This window comes from Macaca nemestrina, chromosome 8 (genome assembly GCF_043159975.1).
Source record: "Macaca nemestrina isolate mMacNem1 chromosome 8, mMacNem.hap1, whole genome shotgun sequence".
NCBI classification, from domain to species: domain Eukaryota; kingdom Metazoa; phylum Chordata; class Mammalia; order Primates; family Cercopithecidae; genus Macaca; species Macaca nemestrina.
The window spans coordinates 64,311,016-64,336,695 of record NC_092132.1 but is presented as its reverse complement, the minus strand read 5'-3'; the positions used below and the strand labels follow the sequence as shown (position 1 = coordinate 64,336,695).

At 40.6% G+C, this 25,680-nt stretch overlaps 1 protein-coding gene across 4 annotated transcripts in view; it reads right to left on the bottom strand.

Annotated features, from left to right (window-relative positions):
* LOC105483525 (phosphoprotein membrane anchor with glycosphingolipid microdomains 1) overlaps positions 1 to 24,864 on the bottom strand; it is a 145,554-nt gene extending 120,690 nt beyond the window's left edge. For 2 of the 4 annotated variants that reach the window (XM_071068060.1, XM_071068064.1), the window contains exon 1: positions 20,623 to 20,811. The gene's annotated coding sequence lies outside the window, so the exon portion shown is untranslated. Of the gene's footprint in view, positions 1 to 20,622; positions 21,097 to 24,845 lie in introns of those variants that run through there. The other 2 variants (XM_071068061.1, XM_011744405.2) reach the window with 2 other exon arrangements.
* Between the last annotated feature and the right edge of the window lie 816 nt (positions 24,865 to 25,680).

The window sequence follows — 25,680 nt, the reverse complement described above, 5'->3', positions numbered from 1 at the left end:
TGATAATATAGTCCAAGTGTGTCAGAATGGAGACTAGTTAATACAGGAACATATGTCATCCAAATGATAAGGGTCTAAACTAAGAGAATGGCTGAAGGACTTGAAATCAAAAGCAGATTCAATATTTAACAGATAGAGCATAGAGACCTTGAAGGATGAAGAGGCATCAAGAGTGATTTCCTGTTTTATTTGCCTCATCTATTGAATGGGAGACAGTAAGCCAAAGACTACAGGAAGATGTAAGATGTGGCAGAGGGAAGCATACTGGGGCATACTGACAAGCTGGCTATTTGCACATGCCGAGTTAGAGTATCATATAGCAAAAATTCATTTTGTATCAGGCACCTAAGGGATTCTCCAAAAGATGCACTAAACACAATTCTTTTCCCCTACGATCTAGTAGAGAATATAGTCATGTTTCACTTAATGACAGGGATACATCCTGAGAAATGCATCATTGGGCAATTTCATCATACGAACATCATACAGTGTACTTACACAAACTTAGATGGTATAGTGTACTACATACCTAGGCTATACGGGTAGCCTGTTGCTCCTAGGCTACAGTTTCAGCCACGTTACCGTATTGAATACTGTGAGGCCATTATAACACAACACAGAAAAGATACAGTAAAGATATGATTTTATAATCTTATGGGACCACTGTTTTATATATGATCCATCACTGAAAAAAATGTTGGTATGTGGTACATGATTATATACATATATAAATAAAGAATTCACAGGAGGACTTGGTAAATGCTAAAGTCCATGAAAGCTTCAACAAGCAGTCAAGGAGGGAAACCAGTTTTATCAATGGGATTTTAAAAATGCATCCTAAGTCACAGGATGAAGAAAGAAGAAGAAGAAGAAAAAAAACCCTGTCCAGGTGCAGTGGCTCACGCCTAAAATCTTTCGGAAGGGTGAGGTGGGAGAATTGCTTGAGCCTAGGAGCTCAACTCTGTAGTAAGCTATGACTGCATCACTGCACTTCAGCCTCAGCAACACAGCAAGACCTTGTCTCAAAAATAAATACATAAATAAATAAATAAATTTAAAAGAGAAAAAGAAAGAACAAAATCTGGACAATACTAGTTTAGGCATCTGTCTGAATAAAAGTAAATCCAGGCTGGGTGCAATGGCTCACACCGGTAACCCCAACACTTTGGGAGGCTGAGGAGGGTGGATGGCTTGATCTCAGGAGTTCAAGACCAGCCTGTGCAACATGGCAAAACCTCATCTCTGCAAAAAAAAAAAAAAAAAAAAAGAGAGAGAGGAAAATCAGCTGGGCATGGTGGTGTGCACCTGTAGTTCCAGGCTTGAGGGGCTGAGGCGGGAGGATTGCTTGAGCGCGGGAGGTCAAGGCTGCAGTGAGCTGTGTTCACTCCACTGCAGTCCAGTGTGGGTGACAAAGCAAGACTCTGTCGCAAAAAATAAAATCCATTTCCTATAATGAGGCAGTGAAGAAATACATTTATTCTGAATATAATTTGATCTCTGTTAGATATGACAAATCCATAGAATCTTTACACATCAGAATGAAGGGGTTTCTAAATGTCAACCAACCAACCATCAAATGTTGATGTCCCTCTACAGATTCAGCAATATTACCTTGATCCAAAATTGTATCCTTTATCATGGAACCGATTCAACAATGAAACAGCATTACAACTTTTAAAATTAAGTTCTTCATTGGGCAGTATGCTTTTCTCAACATCATATAGAAAGAATAATGAAAACTGTTTCTCAAGTTCATGGTATATACCATTTTACGTCGTCAGAAGGACATGTGATCTGATTTAATAATTCACTTTTAATCCCAACTGATCTCAAAACTAATGCTGATTTCTTGTGGTGGTGAGCTTTAACAGGAGAAATTATATGAGAATTGAGAGAGAAAGCATAAAACATGCCTTGTATCAGATCTCTCTTTAAATCTCAACTCAAAACCTTCTTAGCTGCATGAGATAAGCAAGTCACACTACCACCTCAACTAGATTTTCTCTCTTACAAAGTAGAAATTGTGAGGCCTTAATGTACGATACACATTACTGTGCTTAAAAAATACTTGTTCCTTAATAAATGTTTAATAAGTGAAGACATATACTAAAAGCAACAACAACAAAACAGAGAAAAATGATATGCTGACAGTATATAGCCTTCTTGGCACCATCACAACCAGCTGCTCAGAAAACAGAACTGACTGTATGCCTTACCTGAATCTGCCCCAGGTAAGGCAATTACCTTCAGTGGGTGAGCCATGAATCCAGGATGCAGCTACAATTGGGGAGATAATCTAACATTTGATTAATTTTAAAAAGTCTGAGGGTGGTCTTAAAATCTAGAAACCAATGAAGACCCATGTACAATTAATGGTATGTTCATTTTACTTTACATAATGTGTTCTAGAACATAGATATCTCCAGACTTTATGAACAATCTATGTAATCAACACATAAATGCTTTCGCTACAGTCACAAAGCTAAAATCTCTCCCCCATGCAAATCCATCATTCTTAAAATTGCAGTTAACTGTCTTCCTTTCAAGATTGTCTCTGAGGTTCCTCTTTCACTTAGACACAAATGTAGCCACAGACAAGGGGGGGACACGTTGCTTTTACAACATGATCATGTCTTGTATGCCATACCCCCAGACGTGGCCCTGAGCCCACCTTACACCATAAATGATGTGAGACTGACCACCAAGACCAAGCAGCACAATATCCCCCTAGGGAAACCTGTGCACAAGAAATCACCCTCTCTGGACGATCAGCCACACACAGTAGCAACAGAATTTGATCGCTGCTGATGAAAATAACCTCAGGAAGGAGTGTACATCCAACGTTCTGAAATAATCAAAGTAGCAATCTACACTGTGACAATCATGGTGTGGTCTGTAAACAAAACGGTCTCCCTCGCCCCAGCCAATTCTGCAGGACATAATGGCCAGGCTTCAGGGGGAGATACAGCCCCTCCATCACTTCCTGGCATCGCATTCAAACTGGGTTCATGCCAGAGACAGGCAGTTCACACCCTGCAGTCTGCTGTGGGGTGGGGGCTGACATTCTAGAGGATGCTGCGGTAGGGCTCACTGTGGTTCTCCCCAGATGAGAGCGTGTGGCGGAGCAGGGGGCCACGATAGGAAAATGTTTTCTTGTCTTTTTTTTTTTTTTCATCTTCTTCCTCTCTACCTATACCAGGAGGTACGTCTTCCTAAAAGTCAGGCCAGGCTAAACTTATTATGAAATTAAGTCTTCCAGATAAATATGTTCAATACTTTATCCACATGAGCAAATTAAGCTAGAACCTTCCTTACACATTCAGATGGGGGCAGGCAGGTAATTTATTGAAGCAAATGTGTTTTCAAGCCAGCTTTTAAACAAGATTTCTAATTATCAGTGTGCTTTTCACTCGGCAATCCTCCTCCACCTCTTCAACATCATTTTTGCAACTCTTGGTTCAAGAGCCACTTAAGAAATAAATGATTCATGGCAACTGAAAGCATGACAATTTTCTGGGAGGCCTAATGGTTGGGTTTCTAGGTCTACGGGTGATAAAAATATGCTACCCCTTAACCCTCTCAACTTCTTTTATGGGAAAAAGAGGCCCAGAAACACCGATATTAAGATCTAAGCTCTTCTTTGTAATATGTATATATTTTTCCCTAGAACTTAAACTTCTAGCTTTGAGGAAAAAACAAAAAAATTAAAGGTCTTTAGAAAAGAGAAGAGCTAGCAAAAATGAACACTCTGGTTCTATCCCAAGATGGGATACACTGAATTCTGTATCTGAGAGATGGACTGTGTTCACTCATGAAACAACCCTCAAAGGTTTTCTGAATTTTGCAGGGCTGTTCTTACCGTTTTCACACAGGCAGGACTCTCCACGAAAAGCAGCAGATTGTTTTGCCAGCCATAACATGCACCAGCTGTGTGACCTTGAGCCAGATGCTTAATCACACTGAGCATGTTTCTTAATCTGAAAGACTGAGCATGTTTCTTAATCTGAAAGCTAGGAAAAATATGCTTTTCTTACAGGGTTGTTTTGAGAATTAAATGGAATATTAAAGTTAAAGTACAGTCTTTAGACACAATATTTCTCAAAGATTGGTCCATGAACTCCCTGCATCAGGTCACTTGCAGGTTTAATGAAGTCTTCGATGCCAGTCCATGTCATTAGATGAGGACCAGGTCCAGAAACTGGCATTTTAAAAAAGCATTTTAACAAGTTCATTAGGTCTAGTGTACTGACAGGGCTGTGAGGTCCAATCCAGGTTTGGACAGGGGACACAGAACAAAAGAGGAGCCCAGCATTTCAGCATCAAGTCAGCACGCTGCCTGTTCTATTCTCACTAAGTATTCTGGTTTTGAGTTCCCAGCATCGCTGTCTTGGATTCCAATTCACCCTTTGTGCTGCTACCAGAGTTATCTTCCTAAATACAAACCTGGCCATGCTGCTTCCCGATCCTGAGTACAGGCACCCAACCTCAACTCTCTGCCCTTCTGGCCTTCTTCAACTGCCTGCATATACTCTGTCCAGGGTGGTCTCAATTCACGCCAGCCCTGGTTGTTTTGGTCACATTTCAGCTTAAATGTCACTTCCTCAGGGGGACCCTCCCTAGCCTCCCAGTCACTCCTAACGATGTATATATATTTTACTCTCAGATAAAACCAAACGTCTACTACTGATAATCCCTTGGTTATGTGATTGAATCTTTCCACTAGGAAGTAAGGGTAGATAGCCTGTTTGCTTCTATATGTACTACCTATCCCTGTGCCTCCTACACAGTAGGTACTCAATAAATGTATGCTGCATGCCCTCTTAATTAATTATTGGCCTGCACGACTGCCAGCCTTGGCAAGGTTCTCACACTATATGTGTAAGACTGACAAATATAAAAGCTGCATTTCTTGCCATGCAACAGGACAACAGCCGGGTGGTATTTGCTTTGTGCAATATCTGTGCTCAGGGAAAATGAATGAATAAACAGAATTTCTGTAAACGGACTCCATTAAAGAAGGCTGGCATTTAAAGAATTCTTATGAAGAAGTTTGTTAAGTGAAGCATTTTGTCTTAATTTTTTGTACAACTGGATATTCACGTAAATTTCACATCCTTAAAACAGCTCTGCATCCTTGTTATTAACACCAAAATCACCTCACTTAAATTTTCCTACTTAATAATAAAAATAAAACTACTATATTTGGAAGAAATAATTCCTTAATAATAAAGCAATGAGATCCAGAGAGTATTGTAAGGCACTCGTGTTGTAAGTGTTCTCAGCTCCTTTAGAAACTGGGGAGCCACGGGGCACAGCCGATGGTCCTTGCATACGGCCCTCTGGAAAATGAACACGCATTCTGACCCCAGGAAGTCTAGAGAAGAGACCTCACAAAGATTACTTTATAAAGAAGGCTATCCACATGAATCTCTGCCCAACTCCTGGACTTGATAATATATAAAAAGAGGTTTTAGAGGCCCATAGATGTACTAAGAATAAAAGAAAACTACGAAAAGATGACAGCTCAATTTTGGTAGTGGCCTCCCCTCTCTAATTCAGCAAAATTATGTTCTACACAATAGTTTTCCAGCAAAGACCCTGCCATCCATCTTTCTTGCAAGTGAAAAGTGAAGTGAACAATCTCAACTTGAGAACTTTAATTGGTTCTGCTGTGTGTGTCCTTTGGGCTACAAACTCGCTTGAGTTTCAAGCGAACTGACTGCAGATGAGTGGGGAGGGCGTATGGCTTTGGTTTACAGAGCCTTACAAAAAGGAAAAATGGAAATACTAGGTTGCAAGGCAGGATGCCCAGTTAAGAAAGGAAAATCAGGCCGCTGGTGGGCTGCCTCATGATGGGATAAGTATAGGCCTTGCCTGGAATGGTTTCTGGCCTGCTGGGGGCACATGGCTGTCAGGAATTTACTGATGAGAACACAGGCCCAAGGGGAAGAAGTCACACCAGCCAGGTGGGGATAGGTGCCACTTAGCAGAACTCATTCTCTTGAGCTGAAGCTGAAAGCAAACAGAGGGATGAGGAAGTTGTTTGTTTTTTAATCTCCTCTCATCCTTTTTCAAAACTCCCTGCTATCCCTCCCACAATTGCTCTCATTACCTAAAACAGACAGGTATTACACCCTATGCACCGGTGGTTCTCAGTGCTGGCTGCATCCCCAGGGAAAGCATTTAAAAACCACCAAGGTTGAGGGCCCACCCCCAGGGCACTTTAACCAGAATTACTGGGGGTGGGCCCTGGAAATCAGTTATGGTAGATGTGAAACTTCCCCAGTTGATGTTAATCACAGCCAACATGGAGAACCACCCTCTAAAAAGTATCACCAGAACTGGGGAGGGGCAGGGGTTACATTTACCACATGTCGTTAAATGTGGAAGGGGGTGAGGCAGCAACAAGGTGAGGTTGTCAGCTTCTTAACAACAGGAAATGTGGTAACAAGAAGGAATGTGTGCAAACTCAGGAAGACGCTTGGTAAGAGGAGGCAGGTGCAGTAGCAAGGCAGGACAAGTTTAGCTCTTGAAAGCTGAGAGGTAAAACAGAAAATGATATCTGCAAAGAGGCTGTAAGACTTGTGAGAAAGTTATTGGCAGAGGCTGGAGTAGGAGGTGGCAGTACACCAAGACACCTATGAAAGAAGTCTGCGGGTAGGAAAGGCAAGGTTTGTAATTCCACAACCAAATGGCAATGATTCAATTACATACTGATGGTTCACCTTCAGACAGAGATTTTGGTGGCACAGTTGAATCAATTAAGAACTTTAAAAAAAAAAAAAGATGTAATAAACAGTAGTAATGTAGTCCGGTACATGCTTCTGAGTGTCTACAAAAGATCCAGAATTACCACCTCACTCCCACGGGTAGACCTTACGCATCACGTTGCTCTTTGAAAACTCAGTACTGCCTTGATGATGCTCTTGAGTCCTTAGAAGGCAACATTCTTGAATATTCCTATAAATGTTTTATCTGATGCTGGTGCAATACTACACTCTGCTCTTTCCTATAATTTGCAGAAATTGGATCCTCTTGCTTGTAAATGGGTCCCATAATCTACAGTATATTCTGCTTAAGTAATATTGCTATAAGAGTGTGCATTTTATTTGTAAGAAAGCAAATTGTACGCATCCATCAAAATATTCATTTACATTCACGATGGGTCTATAGCAACTCGGGAGTGCCACAGGAAACCGGTTAAGATTCACTGGCCTGCAGTTATAGTTTCCTAAGTACCACCACTGGAAATCTGGAAATTAACACAGATGTGAAATTTATGGTTAAAAGACTAATGGGCTTGCTAAGGACCATGAGGCAAATTACATAAGATGATTATGCAAAATTCAATAATTTGCAACAAGTCTTCAATGTCTTGGTTTGGACTGGCATCCTACTTCTGAGCTGTGGGTCCACTACAGAACCCCACATAGTTTTCTTCATGTCTTTATCTTTCTTGAACTCTAAACATCTTTCCCACAAGAAAATTTACTCTAGTGGATTCTCTTCTCTGGTTTGACTCTCTTTCTATAGCGGTCTGGTCTCACTGCCCAGGATTTCATGATGGGTATGAGGGCTACCAAGCTTGAGTTGGGGCTACCTGGGATGGCAGCTGCCATTGCTACCTCTGGATTTTTCTCCATGGGTATCTTTTTGACCCAACAAAACTATGTTGTTATTCTTGGGCCCCAGGGCTGGTGCAGATGAACATGGCTACAATCCAGGCCTTCAGCAGAGAGGTGAACCACAAACCACAAACCTAGCTGACCATAACACATCTGTACCTGGCCTTCATCCACCAAAAGTGAACAGCTAATTTGGCATTTTGTCAAGTCTGATAGGAAGTTAACATGAAAAAGAAAGACAAATACATCCATGGCTAAGTTAAATGAAGTGTGTATATGGCAGAGGGGATTGGAGGGTGGGAAGCTAGAAAGAAGATGAAATGCAATAGTTTGAAATGCAATATCCTGGGATACACTGAGGCAGTCTCACAAACCTTTACCCACAATTTTGAAATGCAAAAATTTCTAAAAACAGAGTTTCTTTGTATTTTGCTATGAAATGAATTTGCTCCCCAAACTGACCTGAGCTGACATGTGGTTAGTTTTTCTCTAACTAAATGTGAATATTCATCCACTTTGCTACAAAAATTACTGTGTGTTGCCTGGATCCTATGGGGGTATTACATTAATAGACAATGTATGTACTGTATTACCTTTCTAAAAGCTGAATTCTGAAAGATATTTGGCCCCAAAGGGTTTGGCTAAGAAATGGTTGACCAGAACACAGCTCCCAAACAGGCGTGTTCTCCAGATTTAATCCTTTTGTAGTTTCCCCACATCTTGCGGATATTTATCTGACTTCAGCTTTTCAATGATTTCTATAACATTATTTTTGTAGATAGAGTTACAAAAGTAGTAGAGGGGGTGACCACCATTGACACAGGGACAAAGCTGAAAAACAGGCACACCTTCCACTCTTACACACGTGCTTTTCTTCTTTGCTGCATGTTTCACTTTATTAGTCTGAGAGTTCCGATAACTAAGAGTCTCCGAACCTGCACTGTGTATGGTATAGGCAATATAAAAAATATAAGGTGATGCTGATCTTGGAAAAGAAGATAGAAACTACATTTTTATTGGTAAATATTGATATCTCAAATGAAATGTCCAGAGATTTGCTAAAAGGCAAATATATAAAGACAGAAAGTGAGACAGAAAAGAAACCAAGCGATAGAAAGATTGGTGGCTTCCTGGGGCTGGCGGGGGGAATGAGAATTAACTGCACGCAGGTACAAGGGAGCTTTTTGGGGTGATAGAAAAGTCCTAAAGCTGAATTGTGGTGACAGTTCCCTAGCTCTGTACGCTTACTAAAAATCAGTGAATTGTTCCGTTGAAATTGGAGACTTTTATGGCAAGTAAACTAGAACTCGATGAAGATGATGAAAAACTAATTTCCCAAATTCCTGAAGTAACATTTTTTATGTCAATGCCTTCCCTTCTTTCCTGACATTTCACAGTAATACAAGTTGAAATTTAAAAAGACAATAAATGAAACTTATTCCTAATTATCAAGGAAAAACTAGAAATTCTTTACCCACAAATGACTGATATTACATTTAGTCAGAGGACAATCCCTTCCAGATATTCTCTTATATTTAGCAAATGAAATCTAAATTATTTTTATCTTAACATGCCATGCATACCTCTAATCACAGCATACATCACATCGACCAGTTTGATTTTATTTACTAATCATTTTGACAAAGACAGGGTATACCCCAGGGCAAGAACCATGTCATAGTCTTCACTGCTTTCTCAGAGCTTACTAGGTGTTCAACAAATGATTACATTAAATGCAATGATTTCTTAACCAGAACCATCTATCACTTTTCGTTTGCGTAAAAAATATAACACAAATTAAACAGACATTCCCTACCTTCTAAATCAAGGTTTCTCAAGCTTAGCACTATACACATTTCGGGGTAGAAAATTCTTCCCTGGGGAGGCCTATTCTGTGCAGTGTGGAATGTATAGCAGCATCCCTGGCCTCTACCCACCAGATGCCAGTAGCATCCCCGTCCCCAACTGTGCCAACCAAAAATGTCTTCAGACATTGCCAAATGTCCTCTTCGGGGGTTAAGAACCACAGCTCCAGAGAGAAAAAGTTTAAGATGCATCAAACCAAACCGATGCGGACATTTCAACAATGCCTTTCGTGCTATGGCTTCTGAAGCTAATGAGAACATCAAGAAAGAAAAAGCATATGACTAGTAAATAATGATTCTCTGACCACAGGTCTTGGCGTATTACAGGGAGAGAAAAGGAGAGAAATTCTTTTCATTCTCCATGTAACTGTGGAGATGCACAAGGCTAATTCTAATATAAGGCTGACAGTTTTCAGGAAATGTGGAGCCGTGGAAACACTAAGAGAAGTGTCCAAATGCCAAACAGCCTGTGGCTATAAAACAGTCTGAAAGAAGCATGCTGGTTGCCAGCACTGCGCTGTTTATTATGAATTGTATCTAGGAGAACAATTTTGAAAATGCTATTGAATATTTATTAAAAGGAAAGATCTATAATTCAGATTGTGACATGCCACTATTAGCAAATAACTCAGTCAGTTGGAAAGGTTAAGTAAGAATGGTGGTAGCAGAAACCATTAAATTAAGTGTAAGTTTAGTACATCAGTGTTTTGTTTTATTTTTCTCAATGACCACAGTATTTAGCAATCCTCTTCCAAATATCTCAGCCCAAGGACTAAAAAGCTGTTATCCATATTGTATCCTTTTAATAAGACTCCAAATGTTTTGGTTTCAATTCTACCTTGGACATACTGAGCATTTCATACTAAAGTTCAAGATGGACATTTTGGGCAAAGTGACCCCTACATATTAAAACAAAAGAAAAATATTCCTAACACTAAATATGTACATATATTTATCAGGATTTATGATCAATATTTTAAAGCACCTTTATTTCTTATTTAGCAAGACAAAAGAATGGACTTCTAACCTCAACACCAACAATTTAGGCAATACAATGACACCATTCTAGTTTTCAGCCATTTCTATATTTCCTATCAATCTGTTCATATAAGAGAAAACTACCACAGACAGTTACGTGTTAATTCCTAACACTTAAAAAGGAAGCATATCTTTTCCAATTCTATTGGTAAAAGTATTTATATTTTGCTCTGTGCGCCTACTAGTAAACATAAACAGGTTTAGGACTCTTTAATATTAAGCACGTAATTCCTAAATCCACTAAGAGAAAGAACATACACGATGTGCAAAAGCACTCCATTCAATCAAGCTCTAACTGTACACATAATTATGGTATTCAAATTAGATTACTAATTTAGACATGTTCTATCATGTCAGGTATATACTAACATAAAAATGTCTGAATACAATTTGATAAGAATAAGAAAAATGAGGTAAAGAAAATTTAATTACTCTTTTTAGAAAATGAAAACTCTTAGTACATAATATTAAAATATATACTCATAGAAAGATGAGTAGGAAATGCAGTTTAATTGTTCATCTTGGTAGTGAGTAATAAATACAGTAGTGTCAAATCACCTGAACAGAACACTAACTCTATGCCCTGGATTATGATATTTGCATTTGGATGAAACTGGGACACATGAGGCATGAAATGACCAAATTAATCTTCATTTTACCTCATTTGAGTTTCCTCACATATTACTATAAAGAACAATAAAAATCAAATATAAAACACCATATTACTTTGTATTGTTATTTAAATTTTCACATGCCTATATTGTAATTTTTCAACTACATTGGACTAAGGCTACTACAATACACCATGTGTAGTCATAATTCAGAACTAAGATAGCTGCCTAACGTTTCTTAAAACTTTTTAAAATTTATAAATGTATTGTTATTTAAAAAATCAGCACCAATAACAAAAGAGCAATCCACCAAATGTCACAAAGGCATAAGCCCCCTTTGGATTCAACTTTTCCTACCGAAGCTAAAATGTAAAATAGGCACCATGAAGCTTGAAATTGAGATTTAGGGATAAGCATTAGCACCAGCATTTTGCTACTTGCTAGAAATTGCTTTCATCTGGAAATTGCAATTTAGTAAGCCTCCTAGATATTTTTTGTGAAAGAAAAAATTGCAGCACCATAAACTTTTTCCAACAGCCATAACATTCTATATACTTTTCATGATTCTAATATTACTGTATATTAAGAGCTAATATCTGCTTCAATAGTAGCAAAATTAGGTAAATAAAAAATTTAGACTATCAGGAGCCAAAACACAAGTTGTAACATTCAACTAAATCCCTTTGACTCATCCTGCATCATGTCTTCTACATCATTACAGAAGACAAATGATTTAACACTTTGGCATTAAATGAATAACATAATAGCTGCTTTGGCAAGACAAAGCAAGCAATATCATTTAGTGTATCTGGAGAATTCAAAAATATTACAAAAGGAAAACCAATAGTTTAAAATTAATTAGGCTAAATTTTATTTTCTATACATGCACACACAGGTACGTGTACACACAGAACGCTTCTTACAGACAACAGACATTGCAATTGCTGAAAAATAAATTCCATTGTATCACAAATAAGTTTAACCACAATAATTGTATAAGTTAAAATACTGAATCCTTATATTTATACTCAGATTCTTTTTTAGTGCTCTTGAGATAATGAATGTAAAAGATTTTCATTTTGTGGAAAAAAAAAGATTTTTTTCCCCAATCTAACTTAATCACATATATTTGCATAAATAACCTGTGGCCCATCAAATATAGAAATTGTAGCTGAAACAGTTTCTACTGTTGGTGCTTTGAGCAGACTAATAAAGAAAATCTCTTAAATATAACACCCCCTAATTCTTCTTTAGTAGCTACTCACAAAGATACAGCAACATGATGGAGTGGTATGAACCCAAGACACCTCATTTTGGATCCTAGAAGCTGTACCACTTACTAGCTGTGTTATCTCCACAACCCAACTGAATCCTGTATCTCAGTTTCCTCATCTGTACAATGGGAGTGATTCTGCCTTTAGGTCAAAATTAAAGGACAAATGTTTGAGGACTGAAAGGCATAATATTTAACTAAAATATATGGTAATTATTTCCATCATCCCCAAATACTCCAGTTAGTCTATAATATAATGTGTCCTGTTTTTAGAAGACAAGTGAAAATTACAGGATATTTTACTCAGCATACATCAAATAATCCAGTGAGCCGAAAGTCTCATTAATAATTATATAAGCATTGGTTCAAAGGTCCAAACCCTCTAATAACATTATGGCCATGATAAAAGCTTAGTTTTTCGAATCTGTCAAATAATGGGTCATTTATCACCTTCTCTTTCAGTGTGTTTATTTTGTGGATAAAATGAGATATGCCTGCTATGGGGAACTGAGGCACTTCATGCACCAACAAAGTAATTCTTTCATTCTTCCCATTCTCCCAAGAAGCCTGTGTTCTGCTGTCAATGAAGGAGAAAAACAAACGGAAAAGAAAAATAAGAAATGACAATTCTATAAGCTTCTTGAGATCCAGAAAAAAATAAGAAATGAAAATTCCATACGCTTCTTGAGATCCAAATTCATGCTTTGTTATTTTATTTCCTCCCCCATCCCCTTTCCCACCCACCTTCCACATAGAAGGTCTTAATGTTTATTGACCAGAACTGGAAACTCTTAGGAGAAAAAGCCACCATTATCTGTGTAAACGGAAGCAAGTTAACAGTCAGACCTGTCCCTTTGCTCTCTTTTTATTTCAATTTCATTTCTTTTGTCACCCGGCTCCCATTCAATCAAGCACCTCATTCTGCTTTGCCTCTGGCTTCTACCACTTTGTGTCGAAGCACTTGTCAAAAACTTCTCTCGCTTAATCTTACTATGCCATCTCTTTTTCTTCTGACAGCCACCTTGGCCTTCGTCTTTTTTTTTTTTTCAGTCCACACATTCTCACAGGCAGATCACAATCTTAACAACAATTTCACATACACAGAAGACTTGCAAACGTACATTTCCAGTTCAGCCTCCGTTTCGAATTCCAGAACCACAGGCTGTACAACTGCCAATTGCATCTCAGGTCCTGGATGTCCCTCTGGTGCTTCGTGGTGCATAAATCCACAACTTGTCATCTTCTCCTGCAAACTGCTCCATCCTCTGTATTCACTAACATCTCCAATGGCACCCTTGTTGATTCAATTACCCAAGCCAGACACCTGGGAGTCATCCTTAAATTCACCATCCCCTCCTTGCTTCTCCCCTTAATGTCCCCACGCTTATCAGTGGGAGTTTAGACCTTAAATCCACACCAGTATTCAAAAGCTTTTTTTTGCACAGCTTACCTTATCTGTCCCTTACCCCATCCATTCTGTGTAATACACCCAGAGTGATCATTCTATAAAAGTACTCAAATTCATCTACAAGACTAAATATGGCCCACAAGACCCTCCAAAAGTGGCTCCAGCCTCCGCTCTCCATCTCCAGTCTCATTCTCCACCCTCAATGTGCACCAGCCACATGGAATGACCAGCTGTTCCACAACCCGCCTCTCCGGTACCTTTGTTGCACCATATTCCCTGTTCCCTCTCTCAGAATAATTTCTCTCTGCCCACTCCCACCCTCAGCCTCCTGGTACCCTCCTACTGGCTCTTCCAGACTCGATCAAGCCCAGCTGTCAGGAAAGTCATCCCCTTGGAGTCAGGCACCCCTGACAGAGCCCAGTGTCCTTTAAGCGCTGGTTCCAACTGCTGCTCAGTGTCTCCTTCCCTCAGGAATCTGAGATGCTTGAGGGCAGAGAGAGGAATTTTCTAGTATTTGAGGTCTTATCACCTAACAACATGCCTGGTGTCATATTAATATATATCTGGTGATTGTATAAATGAATAAATATCACCCCCACTAAATTTGACTGAAAACACAGACAAGCTGCTAGTGATTGATTACATGTCAATTAGAGGCTCATTACAGCCCTCCTTAGAAGCTGCCGGGGAAAAATTAATAAGGCCACTCTGATTGCAATTCCCAACTGCTGAATGCAGAAGGTATGGTGTTCTTGTGTATAGCTATGTTAGGGACTGGCTTTTTTTTTTTTTTCTAATGAAAAGAAAAAATTATTGTGTTACGTATTTTTTCCTCTGACTTAGAACATGAGCTGCCTCAACACTTCAGTTTCCCAAGAATTTCGTCATGTTCCACCACAATGTGCATGATGAAGGAATGGGTATGGTTTGGGGTGAAAGGATGGTGTGGGAGGAAGCAACTTTAATAGTAATGATGGAGTCACAAATACAGTGAGACGAGATGCCTGAGGACTTACCTGATCACCCTTCATTCCTCAGAGCATAAATTCACATAAAAACTTACATACGCAACCCTGGGGCTCTCTCAACACGAAGATGGCAGATGACACTAATGCTGATTTAGTCACACTTTTTGGGACTTTTAGAAAATCAAGAGAACCTGATTACTTGCAAATGAATACATGATATGGTACCTACGGATTGGGTCAGCTGGACATCTATGAAATGGGAGAGGGAAGTACAAAGCTGCTAGTGACCGATTTTATTTTTATTTATTTATTCTGAGACAAAGTCTTGCTCTGTTGTCCAGGCTGGAGTACAGTGGCATGATCTTCTCGGCTCACTTCAACCTCTGCCTCCCGGGTTCAGGTGATTCTCCTGCCTCAGCCTTCCGAGTAGCTTGGATTGCAGGTGCACGCCACCATGCCCAGCTAATTTTTGTATTTTTAGTAGAGACTGGGTTTCATCATGTTGGCCAGGCTGGTCTCAAACTCCTGACCTCAAGTGATCCACTCTCCTCAGCCTCCCAAAGTGCTGAGATTACAGGCATGAGTCGCCGCGCCCAGCCTAGAGACCAATTTTAAAACTACTTCTTCTTCTTCCGTATTTTTTTTTTTTCTACTTGCTTACTCCATGAAGTTCACAGGGTTTCAAGAGCTCTGTATTTTTAGCAAATGCCCCCAGTCAGGCCAATTTCCCTGTCCTCTGCAATAAACAGTCTACATTTAGGAGACTAAATTTTTAAAACGTTTTTAACCACTTCTCAGGTTAAAAAAATCACACAGTCCTATAACGTCAAGGATGGGGACGAATGAGAGATCAACAGGATACGCCAAAATATTATAATCATAATAGTTCCTTTATAATTCACACTCCGGGGGAGGATATGAATTAACTTACGGAACAAATATTGGCGCCAGTATGAAATCGAGAAAACATAGAGGGGGTAGGGCTCAGGAGAAGGGTTTTGAAAATATTACAAGACGGTTTTAAAATTGTCCTTTTACTCTCCATTTTGACTGCAGTGAGAAAGGCTATGATACAGACATGGAAGATTTGATGCAATGTTCTTACTATAAGATAACATGTTTAAGCGTTACTGGTTAGACGTAAGTGTTCATTTCCTTTAAAAACCATAGTCTCATGGGATGACAGATGACACTGCTGTAGTAATGTGGTTCTCCCATGATAGTTCACTGCTGACACTTCTTTAGATTTAAATAAACTTATTTTTTTTTTTAATCACCCAAGAAAATCTCAGGTCTCCACACTTCTCCTTTTTTTAATGAGAATGATGCAAGTATGTGACACTAAACACAGATAAAGTTAACATGCCTCCCCACTGTGCTCTACTATCAGTTGAAGGTTTTATGCTTCCTATTTCACAAAGCGGACATGTGGTTTTCTTTTTGGAGCTCATTGCATGAACTAAGCTTAAGCTCTTCTTCTACAAAGATAATGGAGATGATACTTCCTGTGCCATCAATTCCTGCCGCTGGCAGTGGACAAGAAGGTAGGCATGTGTCTTCCCACCATTCCTTCACCTGGGGACCAAGCAAGATAGTATAGGATTCTTTCGAAAAGCATAATATAGTCCATCTATATTATGTAATATATAAATCCATGCGACGGAGTTTAGCTATCACAAAGACTCAAAAATCAGAGGCAGCAGAATGTTCTGTAAGTACCACTGGGCTCCTTGCACAGTTCTGGGCTCCACTCTTTACTCTGAAGCTCACTAGAGTGACCTTGGACAAGTGCCCTGACTTTTCTAGTCCTCAGTTGTCACTTCCACAAAAGAGGATAATAAAGTACCACCACACAAGGTCATAGTGAGGATGAAGGGAAGTTCTTAACATGGCAGCCAACACACAGTAAATGCTCCCTGTAAGCTATTTATTCCAATTCTTATCCAGAAAGATAACCAGTAAGGACTAGAAATGTGGTCACGTAAATCATGCACAGAGCTATCTTCCCCTCATACTTACCCTTTGCCCTTGAATTCAGCAATGAGCGAGCCCTCACGGGCTGTCTGCAGGGCTGCATGTGAACTGCTTGCGTGTATAACTTGTATAACCTCCCAACACGCCTCTCACAATGCATGAGGCAGGAGCTCTGGAACTATCAGTTCCCAACTCCTCAAGCCCAAAGCGAAGAAAATTCAAAACAGTACATATGACTGTCAATGATCTTCATTCATTTATATCCATATTAAAATTAGTTTGCATTTCTTTTACACGTATCTTCTGATGGATGTCAGAAGAAAATTATTCAGAGATTTAAAAGTGACACAGATAAGCCACTAAACAGATAACGGATAACACAGATGGGAAATGAAACAACTATATGTATATTCTGAGGAGTTAGTTAATAATAAATCATGAACCTCATTCAAGTCCCAAAAGTGATCAGGGGAGACTTTTACTATAGAATAACCCAGAGCAGAGGAACACTTGAAATTTACTATTAATTGAGCAAAAGGGAATATCTGTTCTCTGAAAAGGAGGGTTAAAGTTGAAACAGAAGATAATTTAGAGAGATGTGAGACGACTCAGTCGATCGCAGGGGCTCTTTTGGGCACTTTGCAACTATGGTATTGTGTCCCCAGGCACATGAAGGCAGCCTATAGGAAGAGTAGAACCCTCGGAGAGTTTTGATTTTTTTTTTTTTAAGCCAACTTTGAGCATTTGTATTGAAGCACCATTCAGTGTCAGCATACATTAACTAAGAGGTTTCATTAAACATTAAATCAGTCTGCGATTTAAATTAAATCAGACTGTGAGTAGTCTGTGGTCTATGTGCCCTGTACAGCAATTAGATTTTAATCTCTAGAAACAAGACTTACAAAAGGCGAGAACACTATCTAGTATTTGGGTGATAACCTAAGACAGCCACAAAAATACCATCGCCTCTCAATCATTCCCAACCTCTGGAACCCAGGTGAGGAGTCTAACAAGCTATGGAAACCTTAAAGGAAGTACTGCTCACACAGCACCCTGGAATCTGCTTCCCATGACATGGGGTACTAAGACTTGAAGGAAGCATGCTTATTTAATGGTAAGTATAAATTATTTCTATTTCTGAACATGCAGTTTAATATGAGGCAAAGCGCAAGGCCTCTCTCTGCCCAAGGGAGTTCTCCAGCTGGGACTGAACTCGTATCCAAGGATGATGTCGTTTGTGGATTGATTACTGCTGCCGTGCTGGTTTCCTTGACTGTGTAGATTGCTGCAGCTACACGTGCAGGCAGGAAACCAAACAGAGAACAACACCCTCCAGTGTAAACTCTAACATCACACCAATTTTTCTTTTTTGACTCTCTGAATGCATGAATAGAAAAATAATAAAGCAACAGAATCTACTTCAAATTGAAAGACCTGGCACTTCTACCACACACTAGGAGGTTTGGAAGCATGGGCAAGTTATTTAACAATAATTATGATCATTTCTGTTGTGGGTGCTGCACTTTGCATACATCCTTAAGCTTAGATTTCTTCATGTATAAATTGAGGATAATAATGCACCTACTTCATTTGCAAGTTGAAGCAGCAGGGTCAAAAAGAACATAGTTTCAACACAGACAGACATGGGTTAAAATGCCAGCTCCAATTTCTACTATTTGATCTCACTGAGCTTCCATTTTCTCATCTCTAAAGTAGAGATGAAGACACTTACCTCAAAGGACTGTGGTGAAGAACTGAGCAAGACATTGTTAAATACCAGTAGGTGTCTGTATCGCTAGACGGTGCACAATAAATGTTTATACCTTCTCTCTCCTATTACACACATGAACTGCTTCTGTTAACATTCATCAGCAGCAATGCAACGTCCATAGCAGCAATTCAATGTCCATAGTATCCCAAGATGCATTTCCTTTCATAACAATGAAAATTTTTCCGAGAACAAGCTTAATATGCCAGATACTGGCCCAACAGCTTTATGTCTATGAACTCATTTAATCCTCACTACTGTTCAGTGGGGTAGGTACTACTGCTGTCATCCCCATTGTACAGATGAAGACACTGAGGCACAGACTTTGGGTAACTTGCCTAGATTCAAACAGATGGTACCACAGCTGGCAGCCCGGCTCCATAGCCTGTCCTGCTAACCAGGATGCAATAGTGCTTACTGGGTCAATCTGTTTGAGATGCCATGCTTGGATGTAATCTCTTCTAGAGATAAGCACTGGATGCTCCCACAAACTGCAATGTGTTGATGTGACTAACTTTTCAACTTCTGAAATAACATTTTGTGTATTTTCTTAGTATTCCTAAAAAAAACCCCTCTACATTTTAAATAAGGTGCCTATAACTAGTTTGTCTTGTTCTGTATGCTGAAATACCATAAATAAATGCACTTCTCTCTTCAAAGATTATGTAAATAAATCTTACATTAAAACATACCCCTGAGCTTTGGTTTAAACCATAATTTCAAGTCCAAATTAAACATATATGTATGTGTGTATATATTTAGCAGGGAAGTCTTAATATGATCTATTTTGTTAAACTAATGACATCTATACCCAATACTTCAAATATTCCTCTTATTTATAATATTCGCTGTGTAACAGTCACACAGCAATACTGCATGGTATTTCAAAGTACTATTCCTTTTACAAGTTTAATCAAATCAGGTATTAAGCATCAATGATGATAATCCATAGCTCTGCTTAAAAGGAATCTCTCAGGGACAGCTGAGAAAGAACGGTTAAAGATTTCTATCCTTCAAAGTAGGGCACTGCAGCTACCTATAAATCATGCTCTTTGTTTATTAAGATAATTAGGCCCATCAGTACACTTAACTTTTAGACTCAACAATTGTCTGGCATGAACAATTTCCACTTTTTCTAAAACAAAGGGGATGTGTTCAAAAAGCGGTCCTCTGCATGCTCTCTGCACAATGCATGCTATTTTAAAACATGATTTATGGGTCTAATTCCTGGAGCTGCCTTGAAAAATATACTGGGTTGTTCCTCCCATGCTCCCTATTAGGAGAAGACACTCCAATTTGAAGAGTGCACTCTGTTTCAGACTTCAGGCCGCTATATCATGTCAGCATTTTCATTAAATACTGTTCAAGCTGGACTTTAAACAAATGGAATGGAGAGCCACAGCTGCAGCCACTGCAGAGACAAAGTTATCCAGCCGGGAGGCTTACATAAGAGGTGCAGGACAATCAGGGTGAAACCCAAGTGTCATTATTTGAATGCTATTTCTTGAGATTTGCCTACATTCTTAAAGTGTATCAAATCACATGCTTGTTTAATTTGCCTTAGGGCATAAAACACCGGGTCGACATATAAGTTGTTTTTTCCCTAAAGGACTAGGCTCCAATCATGAAAAGGTTGGCAACTTCTGCCCAGGGGAAGAGTAAAGCGGGATGCGCGGGAAGCCTGCAGGTCTGAAAGGAATGGCTCGCCCAAAGATCCATCGTAGTGCTGGCCACACTCCCCAGAGGACTTAGGATGGAGGTGACAAGACCCTGCCCAGCCCCTTCACCCCAACGTACACACAGAGTCAAGGAGCTTGGAATGAATAATTAGCACGCAGCAGTCGAAATGCCCTAGGAGCACCTGTCCTCTCCCAGCATATTTCCAACTGGCACATTCATGAGATGCTGGGGTCAGCCAGCCCTGGACTCCAGACCTTCCAGCTGCCTGGTCCCCTTCTTGGCACCCTGAACTCCCTCCTCAAGCTGGAACTCTGCTAACAAGAGGTGCCACCCTCGGCTTCCCACAAGAAGATAAAAACGAACCTCTCCTTCCCACGGCTCCCTCCAACTTCAGAAACTACAGTCAACTTACTGGGACTCAGGAGGCAGGGAGTCTTCTTGGGGGACAGCGCTCGGAGGCAGCCTCTGCAAACTCGGGCGCGCAGCGCCGCCGCCCCGGCACAGCCCGGCGGCAGCGGCAAGTGCAGGACGAGGCGCCGCCGCTCTGCACCAGTCGCGTTGGCTCAGCTGTGCCGGGCGCCGGGCATTCGCCAGGGCACACGACTAAGCAAGGCGGCGGCGGGGACTGAGGCTACTGCACCCGGCCGCGCGGACCCGAGCGCCGCAGCTGCCTCCAGCCCCGGAGCGCGGCGCTCGGAGCCCCTGGTGCGTCTCTCTGGCTCCAAGGGAATCCCGGCTCAACTAGAGACCCGGCAGGAGAAAAACCGATGCGGTGCCGCAGGCAGAGCCGCCAGCCCGCCCCCAGTCGGCTGGTCACTGGCGCGCAGACCGACCAGCGAGCAGTAGTGTACCGCAGCCCGCACTCGCCGCCGCGCCGCGGAGAATGACAGGCGCCGAGGCGGAGCAGCAGCGCCGGGAGCGGGGCGCGAGTGCGCATGATCCCGGCTGCTGCGGCACGTCACGGGGGAGGAGGGGCGGGCCGCGGGGCGGGAGGGGGCGAGCCGGGCGGGGCAGGGCTGGGGGTGCAAGCCGGTGAGGACTGGTGCGGCGCCCGGCTTGCTAGCGGGAAGATGCAGGAAGTCTCCCTCCCCGGGTTTTATGAACCCAAAGCTCTGTGGTTGAACTTGTCCCCGGAGCCCATTGTCCCTTAAACAGCACCATTTAAGCGGTCCTTAAGGTCCCGGAGCCCACAAAAGCCAGTTTAACTCAGGTTACAGCTTAACCGTAAAGGGTTGCGATTTGGGGGACAATGATCTTCTATTGTGGCTGTGCATTAAAATAACTTGGGGAGCTTGTAAGAACCCTTTGCCCCGTACGCATCCCAGAGCAAGTACAGGACAATGTCTGGGTGGGGCCCAGGTATCAGTAGGTATCTAATGATACCAAGGTACAACAGTGCTTCTCAAACCCTCAATGTGACAGAATGTCCTACGGATTGTGTTGAGATGCAAGATTCAGATTCAGTAGGCCTGGGATAATGAGGGGGAGATCCTTTCTAACAAGCTCTCAGAGGATGCCAATACTGCGCGTCCAGACCCCCACCCTTGCTACTTAACGTGTGGTCTAGAGCCTGGAGCAGAGCTTCTGAAACAGTTGGTTTGTCTGACAGTCACCCGAGGGCTATAAAAAATGCAGAACAAATGCCCAGGTCTACCCCCAGTGATAGTGGTTCTGGCTCAGCCGCTGGGCAAGGGTGGGTTTCTAGAATTCCATTTGGCATAAACACTCTAAATAAATCTGATGGGAGTTTTGTTTGGGCCAAACTTCAAGTTTACACTAGCAACCTGGAACTGGGAATAAACTTTTGCACTTACAAGGAGACAAGCCAAGTCTAGAACTCAGGACATCTGACTTTGAGTCAGGGATTCTAAACCAACGGGTGCTTTAAATCTGACTAGTCCCAATTTTCTAAAATTATGATGCATTACTTAGCAAGAAAAAAACATAAATGGTATTAAATATACACATATACACTCTATTGAACACTCGTTACACTTATCATTAAAGGGAGCTTAAAGTTGACTGGGAAGAAGGCTCTCATCAGGGGAGGGTAAGGAAGACAGTGATGGAGTAAGGGATATTAGTGTGTCGCAGAGGGAAGTGTATGCAGGAGGAAACAAAGTTTAGACTCAGCCTAGAGTTTGGAAAAGCGTGGTAGGGAGCAGGACCCAGGAACCAGACTTGGCTTCCTGCTTCAGAGCACGGTATGAGACTCAGGTGTTTAAGAGCTTACGGAGTATAACATTTCACATACATTACCTCACTGAAATTTCACAGTGGTCTCTTACGTTGAATTAAAAAAGAAGTATCCCTATTTCACATATTAAAGAAGACACCCTGGACATTAGTTGACTAATGGTGGAACTTGAATAAAAGTAGGGATCTCAGTGTTGGACTTGGCTTCTACAACTCTGGAGAAGAGGACAATTTAGATCTTATAATGCAAATGGTTTCCATGTGTATTAGTCACATATTTTACAGGCTGTGCCTAAATTTGGAGTTAGGAAGGCTTTCATTCTTGTGGGAAGGAAATACATTTTGTGTCTTCATCCCAGTTTTGCAGCTACACTTGCTGGGATACACTTAGAACAAAATGTTCTAAGAGCAACCCCATCCTAGGACATTGCAGTTACACAGTGCAGGCTTCACTGAGGAGTTTGAAGGGCAACATTCACATTATCTGGCGACAAGTGTAATTACCATCCTCATTTTACCCAGGCTCAGAAGCTAAGTGATTTAGACAAATTCACTAATGCAGGCAGGAGCCGATCTCAAGCCTCTGTCCTTTTCCTCTGCTCTCTTTTCACCAAGTAACATGCTGAGGATTGTTTTTCATTTCCAGATTTTTCATATCAGGATTTGTCATCAGTAAATTGGAACTCAAATGTATTTCAAAGCAACTCCTAGATAGAGAACCAAAAGTGTCAGGATCAATTCTTGTGCTTGTGGTAGATGTTATGGACTACACTCCCGGTCTGAGTAACGTTTTGGAAGCAAGTATGTGATAGTTATATACAGTCTTCTAATCCAAAGGTTTGACTGGGATTGCTATATTGCCAACTGTGTTCTACCTGCCTTTATCTTTACTTCTTATCTAACTCTTCCATTACAGCCATTCTTCGGTGTGATTAAGAAATTAATTCCTAAGAAAAGATAATTATTTGAAGGAGCTGGTACATCACAGGTTGTAAAACTTACTTCAGTTTTTAATAACAAATACATATATTTTTCATACATGAAGGTAGCAGAATAGTCACGTTGGGACTTTTAGAAGAACCCAAAGTTGTCATTGTTTTCTTAGGTGCCTGACATTTCAATCAAAATATTTACATCATTCATTTGTATATTGATTTCAAGAGATCCAAGATTTAATTACATAAAAAGTTATTAATAATTAGTGTGTCCTACTGCTATTGAATTTTGAACCATTGTTATTAGCATTAAATACATGAAATATGTAATATTCTCTTGATACTATATTGAGTGTGCTTTAATATTGACTGTGTCTTGATATTGACTGTGTCTGTATTTAGAATTTGTTTCACATCAGCTGCTATTGATTGTCTGGTAGAAATCGCAGCTATATCTTTTTCTCTGAGGTCTGTATTCCTTATGGGTCAGCTAGGCCTACTCTTTGGCTGAGAATTCCTTCCTTCAATGCCTCTAAAAGTCCTAGTAGTGAGATGTTCAATTATATCGACAATAATGACTCCACTGAACCTATTCTTCCCTCATGCAGAAACTGTACCTAGGATAGATTTTTATTAAAGTCTTTCTGCTAAAAGTTACAGGCTTACAAACTGAACTGGAAAGCTTAGGCTCAAAAATTCTCCACCTTTATTAATTACATTTCTTCATCCATTTCACTCAGAGGGATTCTCTGACATGCAAATCTTCACTTACTTGATAGACACAGTCCAGATAAGAGAACTGTGGGGAGTTCAAGGTGACTAGCAAGACTGAGACAGTTGGGAGGAAGGAATGAGATGCCACTTGGTGAAAAATAAGCTTGCCATAAAAATTAATACAAGTAGTGCTTGATTTGTGGACATGGCTTATTACAAAGTTTGCCTTGTTTGAACACATGCAGCAGCTGATAACTTCACTGGAAACCACCACTGAATCCCTGGTGTAGATGGGATTGGGGGAGATTAGTGTCCTGTCTTCTTTCCCAAGAAACTTTATAAAAGTATTAGAAAGCCCAATTCTTGCCCTAATGCAGGAGACTTACGAAGTGCCTGCATTTTAAATGTTCATGTCTAAGTTAGCTCATTTACAATTTAGAGCAGTCAATGTAATAAGTAATCTAGATTTTCATGCTAGCTCCATAATGTTTTTTAAGCTGCCATTAACAACAACAACAAAAAGCTAATAGAGTGTTAATTATAACCCTGAACCTAAGAAGAAACATGTGATGGGTAAGGATGCTGGGCTAAGGTAGTAGTCGGGTCGGGGGCTGGGACAGGATGGAATTTAGGGATGGAAGAAGGAAGGCAGAAAGTGGCCTTTGGTTGCTGAGGAGCAAAGGCTGGTGGAGACTGAGTATCAGCAGCTTCTGAGATAAGACTGGGCAGTGGCCTGTGAGCAAGATTAGAGAGCAAGCAATCAAGACTCTGCAGGCAACTCACAGCTTACCTGAACTTAAAGTGCTGAGGATTCCACGTGCGACTTTGTCTATAGGAAAGAGAGATCAGAGGTTAAGAAATAGATTATATATTCCTTAAAACCCGTGATAGATGCTTTAAAGAACTGCTACGAAATATACATTCAATTTCAATCTCTAAGAGTTACTTTTTCCTCCCTCCCAACCAAATTGCCCACTAATGAAAGGAGAGAGCAGCTGGGGGAGAGGCCATGCTGCACAGTGCGAACCTCACAGGCTGTCTGGCCTCTGCTCCCAGTATCTCCATCCATCAGCTGTGATCACGTGACTGCCATCTTTGATTACCTAACACACAGTGACAACAGCTTCAAGCACATGTTAGGTTCCGAATATGCTAGCTATTAGTGGTGGGTTTTACAAATATATATATATATATATATGTATCTCCTAGAGTTAAAATCTGAAACTAGACATCTCTTAATGTCTATTTTATCATTTTAATGTAAACCCATGATGGACTGTAGTTTTTAAGAGAGTACTCTCCTTCTCTATCAGAAGACTTAAGAGTGACTTTAGGGCTCCTCTGAGGACAGGAGAATCATGTAGAAAAGGCTTTCAAGGAAGATCAGGGCAAAACCTACTAATGTAGCTCTGTGGCCTTACACTATACTGTGGAGGAAAAGGCAAGGCTTAAGGATTTGACACTTTCATATCTTTCTACCGGGAGACAGAAATTATGGTGGCAAGAGACAGTAGCTACAAAAGTGAAAACAGAGTGCTTTAAAGAAATGTCTTTATATTACAGATTAGAGAAGGGACACTCCCATTTTCCTTTGTCATCCTGACCTTACACATTCCTTAAAGTTC